This window comes from Amblyomma mixtum, chromosome 10 (assembly GCF_055824585.1).
Source record: "Amblyomma mixtum isolate Tamu chromosome 10, ASM5582458v1, whole genome shotgun sequence".
Lineage (NCBI taxonomy): Eukaryota > Metazoa > Arthropoda > Arachnida > Ixodida > Ixodidae > Amblyomma > Amblyomma mixtum.
This window is the reverse complement of record NC_143021.1, coordinates 100244293-100260536: the sequence shown is the minus strand read 5'-3', so window position 1 is coordinate 100260536 and position 16244 is coordinate 100244293. Positions and strand designations below refer to the sequence as shown.

Sequence of the window (16244 nt, the reverse complement as noted above, 5' to 3'; positions counted from 1 at the left end):
AGAAGCAGAAATACCCATGTCTTAGGCATTTTTTCACAAAATACATAAGGAAGGCTCGCCTTTCTGGGCCATTATTTCGAAAAGGTCCATGTGGCAACAAACTTTGGGACATTTTCTGCAAAGAGCACTATAAGTTCTGGAGCCTGAGAATTGATTCCTCATGAGATGCCTGTCGATATGACAGGATACCTCAATCATCTGTTACTGGGGTCTGTGAGTGCACTGGCACTAAAATCAAGGATGTGTACCTTTCCTCGCCACGTGCTGCAACAATGTATGTTGTGAGCAAACGCATTAAAGGTATCAAATGACTGTGCTCCCAGCTTGCTTGTGGAGGCAAGCGCAAGAGTCTGGCCATGCTCAGCTGTAACCTTTGCTGCTTGTTCATTGAGTTCTGCAGTGAGTACTAGGGACAGAAACAAGGCACCTGAATCAGCTCGTCTTTGACACCTATCCTGCGTGACCTTCTTCTCGTGCAACATAGCAGCGAACTCCATAAGGTCCTTCATGCACATGGTGTCATTCGAGTCAGTGTGTTGCATCAGCTATTTCTTCCCGGTCGTGTGGTTTGCGCTATTTTCTAGAAATTCTTTAAGAAATTACTACTTAATCCTCCACTTCCTGAAGACAAAGTGCTCGACAGGGCAGTTCCACATGTTGTGCAGCAACCTGTCTATTTTCTCATACGTCAGAGGCACTTAGCTTAGCTATCAAGCAGTGCTTACTGTATTCAGCAGTGAAGTGTACATGCGAGATATCATTATTTCCAAGTTCTCGCAGTGGCATCTCATGCAAGAATATCGAAATTCTCTTCAATTTGTGCTGATATTTTTAAGGATACACACTCTTATTAGGTGAAAAATAAAAGCTGGTCACATACTAAACAGCAGAAGCAGAGCACCAAGGTACTCACGAATTGCTTGAAGAGCTGTCTGCCAGTTCTCGTGCCATCCCAAATATGGGTACTTTTGAGTGCACTCCTGTCAATGTCTTCATCACGTCAAGCCACTCCAGCATTTCAGTCGAACGATTTCCCTCTAAAAAAAAGGAGTTTGTTTTGTTAGACTGGTCATATTTAATTTTACTTTGCACTAGGTACATGGCATTTTACTGCCCTAGACTAAACAATACCAATCATGAATCACATTTTGAATTTTGTCATATATGATCACAAAATTTGGTGTATGCGATACATTCTTATACATTCTGATCAAAATAAAGCTGACATAGTTAAGTATCATTTCTAGAAATGTGGTATCAAGGAAGGAGGCTAACCAGATAACCTGCATGAATGTTTATAGATGGATGCAAGAGTCGGCACTCTAGCATACCAAATGTAAAGGGTCATCCACTCTTACTGCGAACACATGGCCGCTCTTTTCAGACAGCCACTGCAAGTGACACAGCCGCTCATCGCAGCAGTGTGGCGCTGGAGAAGGAGCTGAATGTGGTGTTTCGCCTCATCCGCCACTTCGTTTCGATGGCCTTCCAATGAGCCTTTCAAAGAGCACAGCCATGCGCTCGCGTGTTTGCACTAAGAGTGGAGGACCCTGTACAATATGGCAGGTTTCATCTTCTAACATGTAACTTCATGCTCCAATCACGATCTAATTATGCAAAAAAATTTTCGAACTTCCATTCTGTATAAAGGAAAAAATCCTATGGGCTCTGTTCACAAGCCTCTGCAAGTACACGCGAACTGTGCACGTTTTGCATTCAGTTTTGATAGCTTTGCTCTCTATATGACGTCTTGTAGTATAAAAAAAAAATGAAATTAATTTTTCATATTGCCTGAGCTACTGAGGAGGTACAGAATATAAATGCAAAATGCCTTTTGTCCCTGCATAAAATTGTTAATACAGATATAACTGTGCTTAACTGAAAGAACTATTGTGCAGAACTAGGCTATTTGGCATTAATTCGCTGAAGCCAGAAAATGTGTGTAAAATATAGAAAGTCCTAGTTCTTTCTCGTTCTTGTGTTCATTTTTGCTACTCGTTTCAACAAACCAAGGCTGAAAAAGCAATAAAAGAGGGCCATGCAAAATAGTATAAGTGCAGCAATTCATACGCCTTTATAATGTGGCCATATATCATTATGTTATAGCCAGAATACCATATCTATTCACCATGCTGGAGCACTGAAAAAAGGTGAAAGAAGTACTAAACGAAGGTTTGCTAATCCCCTAAGCACGTTGCAGAAAAAATGAGGCTGGGTATGATGTCTCACCTCTGTAGAAATCCAAGTCATGACATTTGCTTCCCCCATGATGAAGGCTCAGCACATAATAAGGCGACAGAAGGTTTGTCATTTCCAAGAAAAGGATCCATAAATACTGCTTCCTGCTCATAAGACAGAGCGGCACTCATTGTAGATTCTACCTGCAATGCAAAAAGCAAAGTTTGTTTGAGTGGACTAAACTAGAAAACAAGCATAAAATATCTATGCCCAAATGTCTGAACTAAAAAAAAATGAGGGTATTGTAATAGTGAATATGTTAATATATCGCATGCAAGATATGCATGATATTCAACTCAGCTACCATTGGCTTAGCTACTATCTTGTGCATTATTATCACAAAAATAGTGATATAGTACTATCAGCATTAGTAGTAGCAGTGAAGATTTCATGGAAATAAAGGAAGGGACTTAGTGTTGGCTGTCATTTTCACAGCAGGCACCGGACTAATAGCTAGTGCAAAGGAAACAGGAGAAATGGCCGAAGAGAGGACCAGGAGGAAGGCAGTAGCATAGCAGGACATAGGATACAATAGGAAGGCAAAGCTTGCATAAAGCAAAATTAAGACATTAGTAAAGATGTACAAGACCAACCACATCACTGTACAGAGTGGAAGACCTTCATTAACTATATTTAGCTCACAATGTGCTCTCATATATCCTTGTAGTAAAATTGGTAATTAATACCATAACTCAAGGAGTGAAACCAATACAGGGGTGAAGGGCAGTCAATTAGCCATGGGCGTGATGCTTGTGCCTTTCTAGCACGAGACAGATTGACGATTCAGTTGAATATCAGGTCTCAGATACTAATAGTTCAATATTAGCAGCTGCACATTGTTTCACGCACCCTTCTGCAGCATTTTTCACAAGACAGTGCATGCTTTAGTTGGGGTACCTGCTGAGAGAGTAGTGTACAGTCAGGCTGGAATGAAATATGAGCCACGCGGATGAACAAGACAAATTATTTTGCCTGTGTGCTTTCAACTGCAGAATACAGCTAGCCTAATTCATGTTTCAGGGTAAAGAATCTACTGAAGTACTCATTTACAAGCCTTTTCTAAATGAATATCTCGCTGTAAAGTAGAAAAGTACGACATATATGTGTTTGCATTTCATTCCGCCCTGACTGTACATGCAGAACATGTCTGTAATAAGTATTATTATCAGTGATGGCTGTTACTTCGAACACTAAGCAGATAAGTGAAACCTCCAAGCTCTCCTTGAAGACAAGAGTCTATGCAGACAAGATGCTAAACACGCTTTGAAGTATGTAGATTTGATATTCAGCATGGCAAATACTGCTACATTAATAGCGAGCACTTCAGGTCAATACACGGTGCCTTTGAAACTTCTTGCCTAAAATTTGCTCGCGAAAATGCAAAACGCATGCAAAAGTGCAATCTGCAGGCACAACAATTGATGCTGTGCAAGCAACAAGAAAAAAAAAAATGAAGGCAATGCTGTGATACTCTTTCAGTCATTCAAGTGTAAAAATGATAATGCATGCTGGCTGATGTTGCTACTTAACAATGAAAAATAGCGGCTACTGCTCACTTACAACAAACGCTTTCTCTGAGCAAACAATGAAATAAGCAATGCTAGTCATGCAGCCTCTCGTCATTCCTTTTACGAAGACAGCCTTTAAGCATTTGGAATGCAAGCCTCCCCGCCAGTGCAGCGACACAAATACACGGAGGTTCGAATGCCAAGGATATGAGTTAATTTACCGCGTCGTCATTATAACGTAAACGATTCACACGCGCTCTGCACCAGGCCGCCAGTCAACGCCAACTCTTTGGTCACGTACTGCCTTGATGCGGTACATGAAAGGTTGCACCAAGTGTGCGACGCTACCAAAAAACACGAGCAAGCAGTGTATCCAAGTGAGCGCAAAGCAGATGTAGCCAAGCACATGGAGCAGCCGATGAGCAACCTAGATTATGAAAACGGGCGCACTAAGGCGCGCGTGAAATGGAAAGGAGCGCGAAAGGCGCGCACGCCAAAGGTCCCTCCTGAAAACAATACAGCACGGCCATAATCCAGGCGACGATGGCTGAAGCAGGCAGAAGCTCGAGCTGGCACGCTAAGGTGCGCGCGGAGCACAGCACGGACAAAATCCGACGACGCAGAAGAGTGCGCTGAGAACATGTCGAGAAGAGAGACGAACCGCGGCAGAGGCATGGGGAGGGAGGCGAGAGCTTCGAGAGACGTACCGCCATGGCCGACGTTGTGTCGGGCACCGCACACCCGGCAGGAAGAAGAGCCACTCGGGCCACTACAGGAGCTGCGGTGAAACGTTGTCGGCGTAAGACGCGCGCAAAAACAGTTGAGGGTTACTCTGGTTGCGCGTAGAACGAAGACTGGAACGACGAGAGTGGCGCAATGGCTGGCGTACGCCGGCGTGGACTACAACGGCCAAAATGAACCACCGTCCACCGCCAGCCAAACGTGCTTGGCTTAGCTTGGCTTGTTCAAAGAACGCGACAGTCGACAATAGAGGAAGTCGCATGGTACGGTCAACCTTGGAATGCAGGGGAAGGCATTCACGCCGAGGTGGAGAGGAGGATGCCTTCTCCCGAACGGCGCGGCGTGCCCCCTGCTGTCTGGGAGGAAAGGTTCCTTTTCACAATGGGCTCATTCCTCCCTTTCTGCTGCCTCTACCCCTGCGAAAAAAAGAAACCTTTACCCAAGGAGAAGAAGAACGGAACTGGGCGCGCACCCTCCAAAGCAGTAGCATGTAACTACTGCGAGACGCCTCAAAGAGCAGTTGTAGTGAGCAATTCTCTGCGTACTGCTTTCTTGTTTTCCAATGCGTAAATTAAATCAGTTTGCTAAAGTTTAGTCGTATTTATAATTGACCTAAAGCGAAAGAAACATCTTTGCGTTACGAAAAAAAAAGGTCGTTTTTCGAAGGTTGCTGGAAGCGGCTGCAAAATAAAGTTTTCTCTCTCTGTGGAAGCTGCTGCACTCTGCTCGGTAATCTACGCCACGCATTAGGGCATTCCGTAGTAAGTACTAAATGAACGCGAGATTCGTGTGGGCTAGTGACAACGCTTTTGCATACCTGGGACCTGGAATGTCGATTACGCAAGAACACCGAGCTGTGCGCGCTTGAGACAGCACCTGTCTTCGCAGCGAAAGGTGAAATATGACTCTGGCACGACAAATTGTTTGATGCAGAGCAGTGAAGTTACACTTACCTTTCACACATCGGTCTTCCGTGCGTCAAAGCGTACTTGCGCCACTGCGTCCACAAGAACGCAAATTGTCGTTGAAAAGAGAAGCAAAGTGGAGCCGCCACCACAGCAGCGCACTCAGTGGCGTAGGGGTATAAAGGTGACCCCAAGGCACCTACCGAGTTCAAAGCGAGTATCTCTAAAATTTCGGGGGAGGAGGAGGGAGTAGGATGAAAGGTGTATGAGCACCAGCACAACTTGCTTGGCTGCGCACATGCCCCTGGCCTCCCCCATTTCGTTCCCAGAGATCGCAAATGTAGCAGACATGAAATTTTTTTTCAGCACCAATTTTTCAAAGAAAGGGTGCTGCGTAAGCCCATTTTCACATCAGCTGTCAGACCGTAACGCTTGGCACCCCTTGGAAATGTGGCACCGTGCAAAAAAGGCTGTCAGTTAACAAAAATGCTTCAAGTTGTAATTATCGATTTCAGAGGCAATATTGCATATGCAAAATAGAATTGAAATCGAATTGAATGTGTTGTAACCCAAACACCACTTTTCAAAAGTCTTAGTAGATGCTACGGCCTGGAGTATTTCGGCTCTGTGGGCAGCCCTGACCCGAAGCTAATATTAAAAAAGCGCGCCAGTGACTTCTCTCCGCTCATTTGCAGCATTTGACAAATGCACTAAAAAAGAATTTAACGGCAATGTCATTAACGTTTGACCAAAACAAAAACGTAACGCTGCTGTGATGGTTCCCGTATTAGCTGGGACGGCTCAGGGGCCCACTGAAACAGTGAGACAGATATTTCCCCCTTTCCAATAACAAATTATTATTGATCATGCAGGCATGAAAGTAAGCAGCGGCGTCAAATAATGACAACCTTTGCTCTTTTTCTGTTGTCGTTAATTAAGTTATTAATGCGTTTGGCGGTAACACAATGCCGAAGGAGTCAACCGCTGTGTAGTGTTAAGCTTTGCTGCCTAACAGAATGTTCAAGTTTTCTTCCCTGCAACGTCTACGGGTGAATAATGACGACTCCTCCGTTATTGAACTGAAGTACGGTCTCCTCCTCCGTGTTTTCTAAAAATGCATATGGTCCTTTTTTTCCACGTAGTAAGTCTCCGTAAAGTCACGGACTTTTTTTACAGTGTGCGTTATTAATCGCTCGCCAGCACACAGATTCTCTTTCTGCAGCACAACAACCACCGTTTATTGCATGCAGGAGACAAGGCGGCACACTACCCAGGTAGCACATGACAGAGGGCCAATATTGGAATACTGTTGGCAAAGCATGGCCCTAAGTAGGCCCAGAGTTCCCAATGAGTTTCCAATATTGGTTGTGCCACTCCTTAGCACATCCAACAATGGCCCTGGTTGTCCGTCGCTTTACCAGTATTGGCTGAGCCATCATTAGATCCTGGCTATCATGGGCCAGGTTAGCCAGGATTTTCCCACTGTTTGCCATTGCTGGCTGTGCCATCATCGAATCCTGGCTATCATTGGCCATGTTAGCCAGTGTTGTTCCACTCTTTGCCAGAATTGGCTATGCCATTTCCGGGAGCTGGCTATATTGGCCTAGGATTGCCACCGCTTATCCAGTGTTCAAAGTATACTGGCAAACGTTGGTAAACATTGTGTCATCCATTAAAATGGGTTCAAAATTAATTTTATTGTCGAGTACCATATCGGCAGTTCATAATTTTCGAACGCGCTAAAACATTCTAGTTCAAAGATTTGGTTTTATCTATTATTATATTTTAACCGAACACTTTTGCAGTTTGTGAGCAAATTTGCTACCCATGATTCCGTTGGAAAAGCTGCACTCAGGTTGCGCATTGTGAGCAGCAATAATGCGTTTAGGAGAATTGCGATCGAAGTCCTGTATTTCACTATAGCTACCCGTATATATATGCATTTGATGAGAATTAAGCTGTTGAAATGTGACTTCTGGAAATACAGGTGTGGTTGTTTACGTGTATGCAACGCGCTGTGCGCTGCTGTTGACATTTGAACCTTAATCGAAGGACAGGTATAGGAGGTTCGATTCCCAGTGCGCCTTTTTTTTTAATAATTAAAGCCCGACACTGTACCTTCGCGTAATCAAAAACTCACTTCTGACGCCAATCGTTCACACAACGAGTTGGTTAAACAACCAGTATTTTTCGATTGCACAGTCGGAGATAGAGGAATATAGTTACGAAAAAAAAAAGCTCTATCAAACCGAAGTCAGCAGATCGCGTCGCCCAGAGGAAGTTCTTGTGCACGAGGAACGTAATTACGTGTCGAGGACGTCGAGGCGTGAAGCGGCTGCTTTAGCCGTGGCAGCATATTCAGGAAAGCCGTGGCCTCCGCGGCTGTGTTTGCAAACGCGCAAGCCTCGATCATGCTAGCTGCGGCATCCGACTGCCATGGGCTTTCATTCGGTTCCTGAGCATCTCCGGCTTGGTAAACATTCCCATAATCTGTGTGTATATGTGCCTGTAAAACAGCTGCGCCGCGAGTATCCTGCATAGACCGCTGAAGCACACCAGCTCGCCCTTACCTGCAGCTGTATATCTCGCCTTGCAGTGCGCCCGCACGCAGCCCGCCCGTAGCCCGCTCAAAATGTTATTAGCCCTCCGATACCAAAAGACATATCGTTCTCTTCTTTAAAATTTTACTTCCGTCCGAGCCACGAGAAAAGGAATACATATAACCGAGCGACGAGGCAAGCGACACGGCAAAACACTCCCACGAAGGCGCCGTCGCTCGCCATTCTCGCGCATTCCCGCGAAATATTGTGCATGTACGGCTACGTGGAGTTCAGCCTCACTCAAGGTGTTCGATTTGGTTTGGTTTGTGGGGTTTAACGTCCCGAATCGGCTCAGGCTATGAGGGACGCCGTAGTGAAAGGCTGCAGAAATTTCGCTGCCGGTCGCTGCGCGCAGCGATGTTTTGCATTAACAAGCCTTCATTTCTTGTGCAAAGTAACTTGAAGGATATATAGAGCTCTGATCATCAGTGCTGGCGGGAAACTTTAACAACCTGCCGACCGAACAGCGCTATATGAAAACATCTAATTCCACACATGGGACGCGTTTCTAGGAGAACACGGCAAGCACACGAAATACCATTTAGCGTAAAATGCCATAATGACTACCCATCTCCTAAGCTGGTGTCATTCACTCTTGTTCATCACTGACAATGTCTGCCATGCATGACTCCTTGCTTAGGCTATTTCTGGCTGTTACTGAAAGCAGGTACCATTCATTTCATTGAACCATTTCAATTTAATGTAATTTGGAAAAGACAACTGTTTCACTAAGCATGCATGTTGCATATCTGTAATAAATAGCCAGAAGAGAATAAGCATATATGAATGTTTTAATTTGGAATGGCAAGTTTCAAACACATGCCTGCAGCCCTTCAGTGCATCAGATAGCTTGCACTTACTCCATCTCACAGCTTGCAGTTGGGTGTTATGAACGTGATGTGATGGCTTCCAGGCCCAAGTGACCTTGCGAGCGCATGAGAATGACACATTCACTGGTAGAGTGGAAACCATCGCCTTGCATGCTGCAATAAGCCGCGATATAAGGTACAGGTGCGTTGAACGTGGCAATGGGCGTGCCACACGACACGTATTATACAAACATGCTGCTAATAAAATTGTGCTTAAAATTTCTACGTATGCCTTAAGTTTACTGCTTATACACTTGCACATCGCTGCACAGACACGCCTGGCTTCCTTAATTCACTCAGCCACCAACAGTATGCGCCGTCATGGAAAAATTTGCAGTATCTACAAAGCATTAAATGTCGCTGAGGGCAGTTGGGGTGACTCTACACTCAACTCTAATGTTGAGCGCATATATATACAGTGCTACGCCAAGTCAGCGGGAGTACACGCCAGATATATGCGATTCCATGGAATAGGATCATCTCAGACAGCGGACCACACTAACTGTGCCAAAGGCTGAGGTGTACCATAGGAGGAATAGAGTGCGCTTTTTTTGGTCTTCGCATCCCAACACTCTTCAAGATGATGCACGTAATTGTTGTTCTCTTGCAGCTTCCTCGGATACATCATTAATGCACTATCAGCTGCCCTTGTGGCCTGTTTGCTAACCTGTGATTCAGTATTTTGATAGAAAGCACATTTTGTATCTGCAACCTGTCTTGGAGGGTGGCACAGTTTTTGTAACATCACCTAGGTAATCCAGGCATAGATGTTTGAGTTATATTGATATTGGATATTGTTGGTCGTTTGAAACAATATTGAAACTGATACCTCATTACTATATTTGTCCATCCAACCACTGTTAAGAAACAAGTGCTTCATTTCTATTGTACCATTGTGATCTTGAGGTTTTGTTAGACGTAAGCAAATGTACCTTCTCTCCTTGCCTAATTGCATGAGACATGTCGCATTTGAATATGAAAAATATAGTGTGATGTATCACCAGTGTGCCATAAGGGAGCTCTGAAAGGGGCTCTGATAAAGTTGCAGTATGCCTAGGCTGTTAAAGCATGCCACTTCGTGAATATTGTCCAGCAAGAATTTTTCTCAACGCACTTTGTAGAAGCCGAGTTATCTACAGTCAAAATTTTAATTTCAGTGTCTTCGTGCCTTTCCTTGTTCTCTCATCACTATATGCGTGCTGGAAGGTCGATGCACCTCCTCCGGCCTCACCTCCGGGGCCAGAGCTTCCAGACCTGCTGAAGCTACGCCGCTTATTGGCTGCACTCATGGTGGCTGCCTGTTGTCCGAAAGAATCTAACCAATAGCCACCTCTTAACATGTATACACAGGTGCGAGTGACGGAGGAGGCTGCGAGTATGAAAAAGTAGCTGGGAAGGGCTCGCCAACTTTCGAGCGTGTTTATGGGTTCTCGACTGTGTGCAGAAGTGTATTATTTGGCTCCAGTGTTCATGACAACAAAGTGCAGCAATTCAGAGAGTTGATGTGCTCTCCTCAGAAGGTATTTCAGAGCACCTTTAAGATTTCAACAGCACACTTCTGACGGGATTCAGAAGGCATCCAAGTATAGGTAGCATACGAGTCGCCTTGTGCAGCACCACAAAATTTATCGTGTATGGTCTTTTACAGCACGTACTTGACCCATTGCACAGCATTCTGTATTACAGGTGCATTATGGCTCACTGTGCAGAATAGCAACCTGTAAACTCGGCACGAAATGGTGAACTTTAAGACTGCATGCTTAACTGAGATGCGTACAAAATCACTAAAATACATTTTGCACATGCATTCCTAGTGAGTTCCTCAGTGAGGTAGTGGGATAATGGTGCACAGTTGCAACATATATTCAGATCAAAGTGTACCTTGCCACAAACTGTGGCATTTTGTTCCAGTTTACGCGAACCACCAACCTGCGTGGTTCAAAATTCACAACCACACCTACACCAACAATTCACAACTAATCAGAAGAGAGGCTTCTTAATTCTTAGGCACCTTAATACTTAAGAGGCGTGTAGCCCACCATAATTAATATCCATATAAGTTTTTAGAATTTTGAAAACGCGGTTACTCTCGGCACTGTGGCCCAACAAATTTTGGCCATTTCAACCAATTGCATACAATGGAGAGGTTGCTTTGCCTGCAAGCTTCTCGAAAGCACGTATATTTTGGCATAATGTAGACAGAATTTGTTAATTAAGGAGCCTAACATTAATAGTTAAAAAGATAACTATATTAGTTAACCAGCCTGCTAGTTAGCACGTCTTACCTGCATTCTGATGTCCTACACCGCTGACGATGGTATGCCAAAATAGCACTCTTCTAACTCAAAAAGCCTATTTTAAAAATTGTGTAAAGTCTTAAGTGAAACACCCTATATGTTCATACCTAACTGACACGGCCAGGCTTGCTTGCATATGTGATTATCCAGATCAGAACACCTGTTGCTGCTGGAGTGAAGCATAGCGAAGTGTGAAGGGTAACAAAACAACCTATTCAGCAGCATTTTTAATTTTTAACCCCTTTTTTCACTCTGCAATACATCATTTTAAGTGTCAGCAATAACGAAAGCCTGTATGTGAAAAATGTGATATGTTTAACAACCACTGACATTCACGAACAGTGCTGTTATAAGGCACCTCTTCCTACAGTCTAATTTACTGCTCAGTAATATATCATACTGCATCATGAAATTGTGCCATAGAGACCTTGGTGCTGTGGTGCTATCTTGTAGAGGGGCCTAAATTTGGAGTATATGGCGTTTCTTCCGTGCACTAGTCTTTTCGAACTTCATTATCCATTATGCAGCACCTAAATTTATTGACTGAATAGCCACGAACCTTTGATTTAATTTGTGTTGAATTTACTGCCTCATCAATGGCCAAGGACAAATACTCTTACAGATCTACCTAGTTTAAGTGTGATATCACAGCAATAATGAAAATAGCACACAATGTTACATACACAGAACAGTAACTGATTTCTCTGCAACCACTGCAGGAGGATGAAAGAAGATTTGATGGAAATGCATTCACTCATTTGAGCTCCGAGAATTGAATCTTGCCTGGTCAGCTATATTGTAGCAGGACAATGTATCGATGAACAGGCTTACTGAACTAAACTTTCTTGGTTACCTTTAGTCTTACTATAAAATGCTGTATTTATTCACATCATAAACGAACCCATTACTGTGTTCGTCAAAATATACATTTCTGCTAATAGACCATGCAAGAAATCATAGTGCTTAAATGTTCATTAACTTCTGAAGAACAAGTGCATGAATTGTGTGCCTAAATATAGTAAGCACAAATAAAACTTCAACTATTGCCATGCACTAACAATCATCATCATCTGCCTGACTACACCCGCTGCAGGGAAAAAGCCTCTCCCGTGTCTCTCCAATTAACCCTGTCCTTTGTCAGTTGCCGCCACTGTATCCCCGCAAACTTCTTAATCTCATCCGCCCACCTAACCTACTGCCGTCCCCTATTACGTTTGTCTGTTATATAGTTTTCTCTTGAGAGATATTCTTAAATTGCCATTCATGATCTGAGAGAGCCTGTCATATATGCTCCATCCCATTCTTATTTTCCTAGTTATTTTTCTCTCATGATCCGGATCATTGGCCCCTACCTGCCTTAATTACCATTTTCAGCATCTCACTGCCAATTGTGAACTGTTGTTCCCTTGTGAGACATTTGAATATGACTTTGGTTTTCTGTATTTTGATTTTTAGCCCCACCATTCTGCTCTGCTTGTCTAACTGATCATGATTTGCAACTCGTGTCCTGAGTTACTTAGCAAGGCAATGTCATCAGCAAATCGTGGATTACTCTTATCCCCAACTCTCTCCATTTAAGGCCCCAAAATACCTCCTGTAAACAGGCGGTGAATAGCATTGGTGAGATTGTGTCTCCTTGCCCGAGACCTTTTCTTATTGCAATTTTATTGCTGACTTTATGAAGGACTATGGTGGCTGTGCAATTGCTATATCTTCCAACATTTTCACATAACACTCTTCTACACCCTGATTCCGCAATGCCTACATGACAGCAGAGGTTTCCACTGAGTCGAATGCTTTCTCGTAATCAATGAAGGCTATATATAGGGTTTGGTTATATTCTGCGCTCGTAATCAATGAAGACTATATATAGGGTTTGGTTAAATTCTGTGCATTTCTCTATCACCTGATTGATAGTGTGAATGTGATCTATTGTCGAGTATCCTTTACGAAAGCCTGCCTGATCATTTGGTTGACTGAAGTCTAAGGTTGTCCCGACTCTATTAGTGATTACCTTAGTAAATACCTTGTAGGCGACGGACAGTAAGCTGATCGGTCTGTAATTCTTCAAGTCCTTGACGTCTCCTTTCTTATGAATTAAGATAATGTTAGCGTTCTTCCAAGCTTCCGGTACGCTCGAGGTCACAAGGCATTGCGTATACGGGGTGGCTAGTTTTTCTAGCACAATCTCTCCTCCGTCCTTCAACAAATCTGCTGTTACCTGATCCTCAACAGCTGCTTAAATTTCCCCCTTTGCATTGCTCCTAAGGCTTTCTTTACTTCCTCCTTCATTACTGGCGGGATGTCCCATTGCTGTCCTCAACTGCCTCTCTCAGTAATGTTCTGATTGCATTCGCTACTGTATAGATTTGTGTAAAACTGTTCAGCTACTTTAACTGTCTTATCCATACTGCTAATGACATTGCCCTCTTAGTCTTTTAGCGCATACATCTGGTTTTTACCTATACCTAGTTTTGTCTTCTCTGCTTTTAGGCTACCTCCATTCTTTAGAGCATGCTCGATTTTCTCCATGTTGAACTTTCTTATGTCGACTACCTTGCTTATTTATTAACTTCGATAGCTCTGCTAGTTGTCTGTGGATTTAGATGTCCTCATACTTTGCCGTTTCTTAATCAGATCTTTAGTCTCCCGAGGTAGCTTTCTGGTATCCTGTCGAAGCATCCTACCACCTACTTCTGCGGCGCACTCCGTAACGATAGCTGTGAGACTACCGTTCATTGTTTCAACATTACGGTTGTCTTCTTCATTTAAAGCTGAAAGTCTGTTCTGCAGTGATATTCTGAATGCCTCTACCTTCCCTCTTAATGCTAACTCGTTAATAGCCTTCTGATTCACTAGTTTCCTCCGTTCCCTCTTCCAATCAAAGCTAATATGAGACCTCACCATTCTGTGGTCGCTACAACGGACCTTTCCAAGGACCTCCACATCCTCTACGATGCCAGAGTGAGTGCACAGTATGAAGTCTATTTCATTTTTAGTCTCACCAACGGGGCTCTTCCACGTCCGCTTCCTGTTCTGTCGTGCGGAAGAAGGTATTCATGATCCGTAAAATGTTTCTATCTGCGAACTCTACTAATAGCTCTCCCCTGCTATTCCTAGAACCTATGCCATTGTCACCTACCGCCTGGTCTCCAGCCTGCTGTTCAAGACTGAAGCAATATACATCACTACGCCAGCTCCAAGACACATTTTGTCATATGCTTTGTCAGGGGGCATGAAAAATACGTGACTACGGGGCATGGTACGGGGCATGGTGACTACGGGGCATAACAACAGCTGAGTTATCAAGAAGTTTTCAAGTTATCACTCTTTCAGTAGGGGTCTTAAGTCATGAGGCTCTGGCCATGTGCCATGCTAGACTGACCAACCATTGCTGGCCAGTCACCATGTAGTCTGACAGCCGCTACAGAAAATTCAGTTTACGAGCTAGAATCGAAGCACTCGCTAGCCCTTACAGGCATATCAAGCGGGTTCCTCTATTCATTCAAAATCATGTAATATTTTCTTTCTAGAAAATGGGATGGCACAAGCACCTCTGCTTTGAAGCATAGTGTTCACAAAGTACCAGCACTTTCATATTTCTCGACTGAAAGCTGTCGTTGTACGTTGCAGTCAAACAGTTTTAATCGGGTAAATAGTCTGTTTTATGTCATAAGCAGGGACTTCAATAAACCGCACTATTTACAGGCCTCAATTTCTCTCAACAACATTCAATGATTATGGCAAGGAGGCAACCAGCCCTGAAGGTATGATTTTCTTTCAGAAGCATTAAATGATTATGATTATGAGGCAATCAGTCCTGAAGCTGTGAAGTATGAGAGGTATGCAGTGAGTTCCGACTTTTATATCTTGCTTGATTAGGTGAATGATTTTAAAGATGTCATATTATAACGAGAGCCTGGAGCAAACACTTTTTCCCAAATTATACTCGCTCAAATAGTCCCTCCCCAAGCTTTGACGCACTTTGCTACCAATGCATTAATGTCAGCATGTCACCATAGAAGAATGGGAGTGACCTTATACGAGACCAACAGCGCACAGAATTGTTGAAAGAGGTGCAGTGAGAAAAGCGCAAACTTTGGATGTTGCCTCTTCTTAAGAAATAGCCATAGCCTAACGACATGAGGCCAGGGCTGCATGGCATACAAACAACTGCCCTTGCTCTACATCAGCAGTGACCTGCACACTGCTGGCAGAAATATATTTTTGCATGTGGGGAGTGCAGGGAGCAGTGATGGGTTCCTCACGTAAAAGGACATTAGAAAATTACATCCCGAGGCTTTACTTAAAGCACACTACTTCTATCTCATGTTCAAGCTCTACATTAGTCAGTTGTGACTTTTTGCAATAAAGTTCATTTACACATTGCTTTCAAGCAGTTATACCCCATACTAGTCTGCTTTCTGTAGTACACTACTGAGTTGAGATGATTTTCGAGAGGAGCACGTGGTTTTCAGAGGCGCAGCTGCAGCCCTGCCAGCAGATTTTGGGTGGCCCCGAAAAGGGCCGTTATCTTCAGAGATGAAAGCAGCGCCAGGCAAGGTTTCTTCAAAGGCTTCAGGGCTGGAGATGTCGATGTAGAAAGGTACATGCGCACACATTTTGGTGCATGCACCTCAGAAAGGATGACTCCAAAGCTGTGTCATATATCTTCAGTGGCTTATGCCAGCACAACTGCTAGCTGTCTGAATGGTAGTGGCATCCTGCTACTAAGCACAAAGCTACAAGTCACATGCAAGCTGTGCTGCATTTCGATAGATACAAAATACAGAAGCAGTGTGGCTTTGGCATTCCTGTGCTGATCTCAATGACACAAGTTTGATCCTAACAGCAGCAGCCATAGTTCGATGGAGGTGAAATGCAAAAATGCTTGTGTGCCGTGCGATGTCAGTGCACATAAACCAAACCCAGGTAGTCAAGATGAATGATGCATACTTTGAGCTGTTCCCTTCATACGGAACATATTACTTATGGCAAAGGCTTGCCGCGGTGGGTCAGTGGTTACGGCGTTTGGCTGCTGACCCGAAAGACACGGGTTCGATCCTGGCCGCGGCGGTTGAATTTC

The 16244-nt window shown here is 43.9% G+C and overlaps 1 long non-coding RNA gene across 1 annotated transcript; it reads right to left on the bottom strand.

Annotated features, from left to right (window-relative positions):
• Positions 1 to 767: 767 nt before the first annotated feature.
• Positions 768 to 4651, bottom strand: LOC149326535 (uncharacterized). The gene is made up of 3 exons (XR_016286415.1): positions 4454 to 4651; positions 2230 to 2381; positions 768 to 1037 (listed from the first exon to the last, which is right to left on the bottom strand). It is a non-coding gene; the product is annotated as an uncharacterized LOC149326535 (long non-coding RNA).
• Positions 4652 to 16244: the final 11593 nt, after the last annotated feature.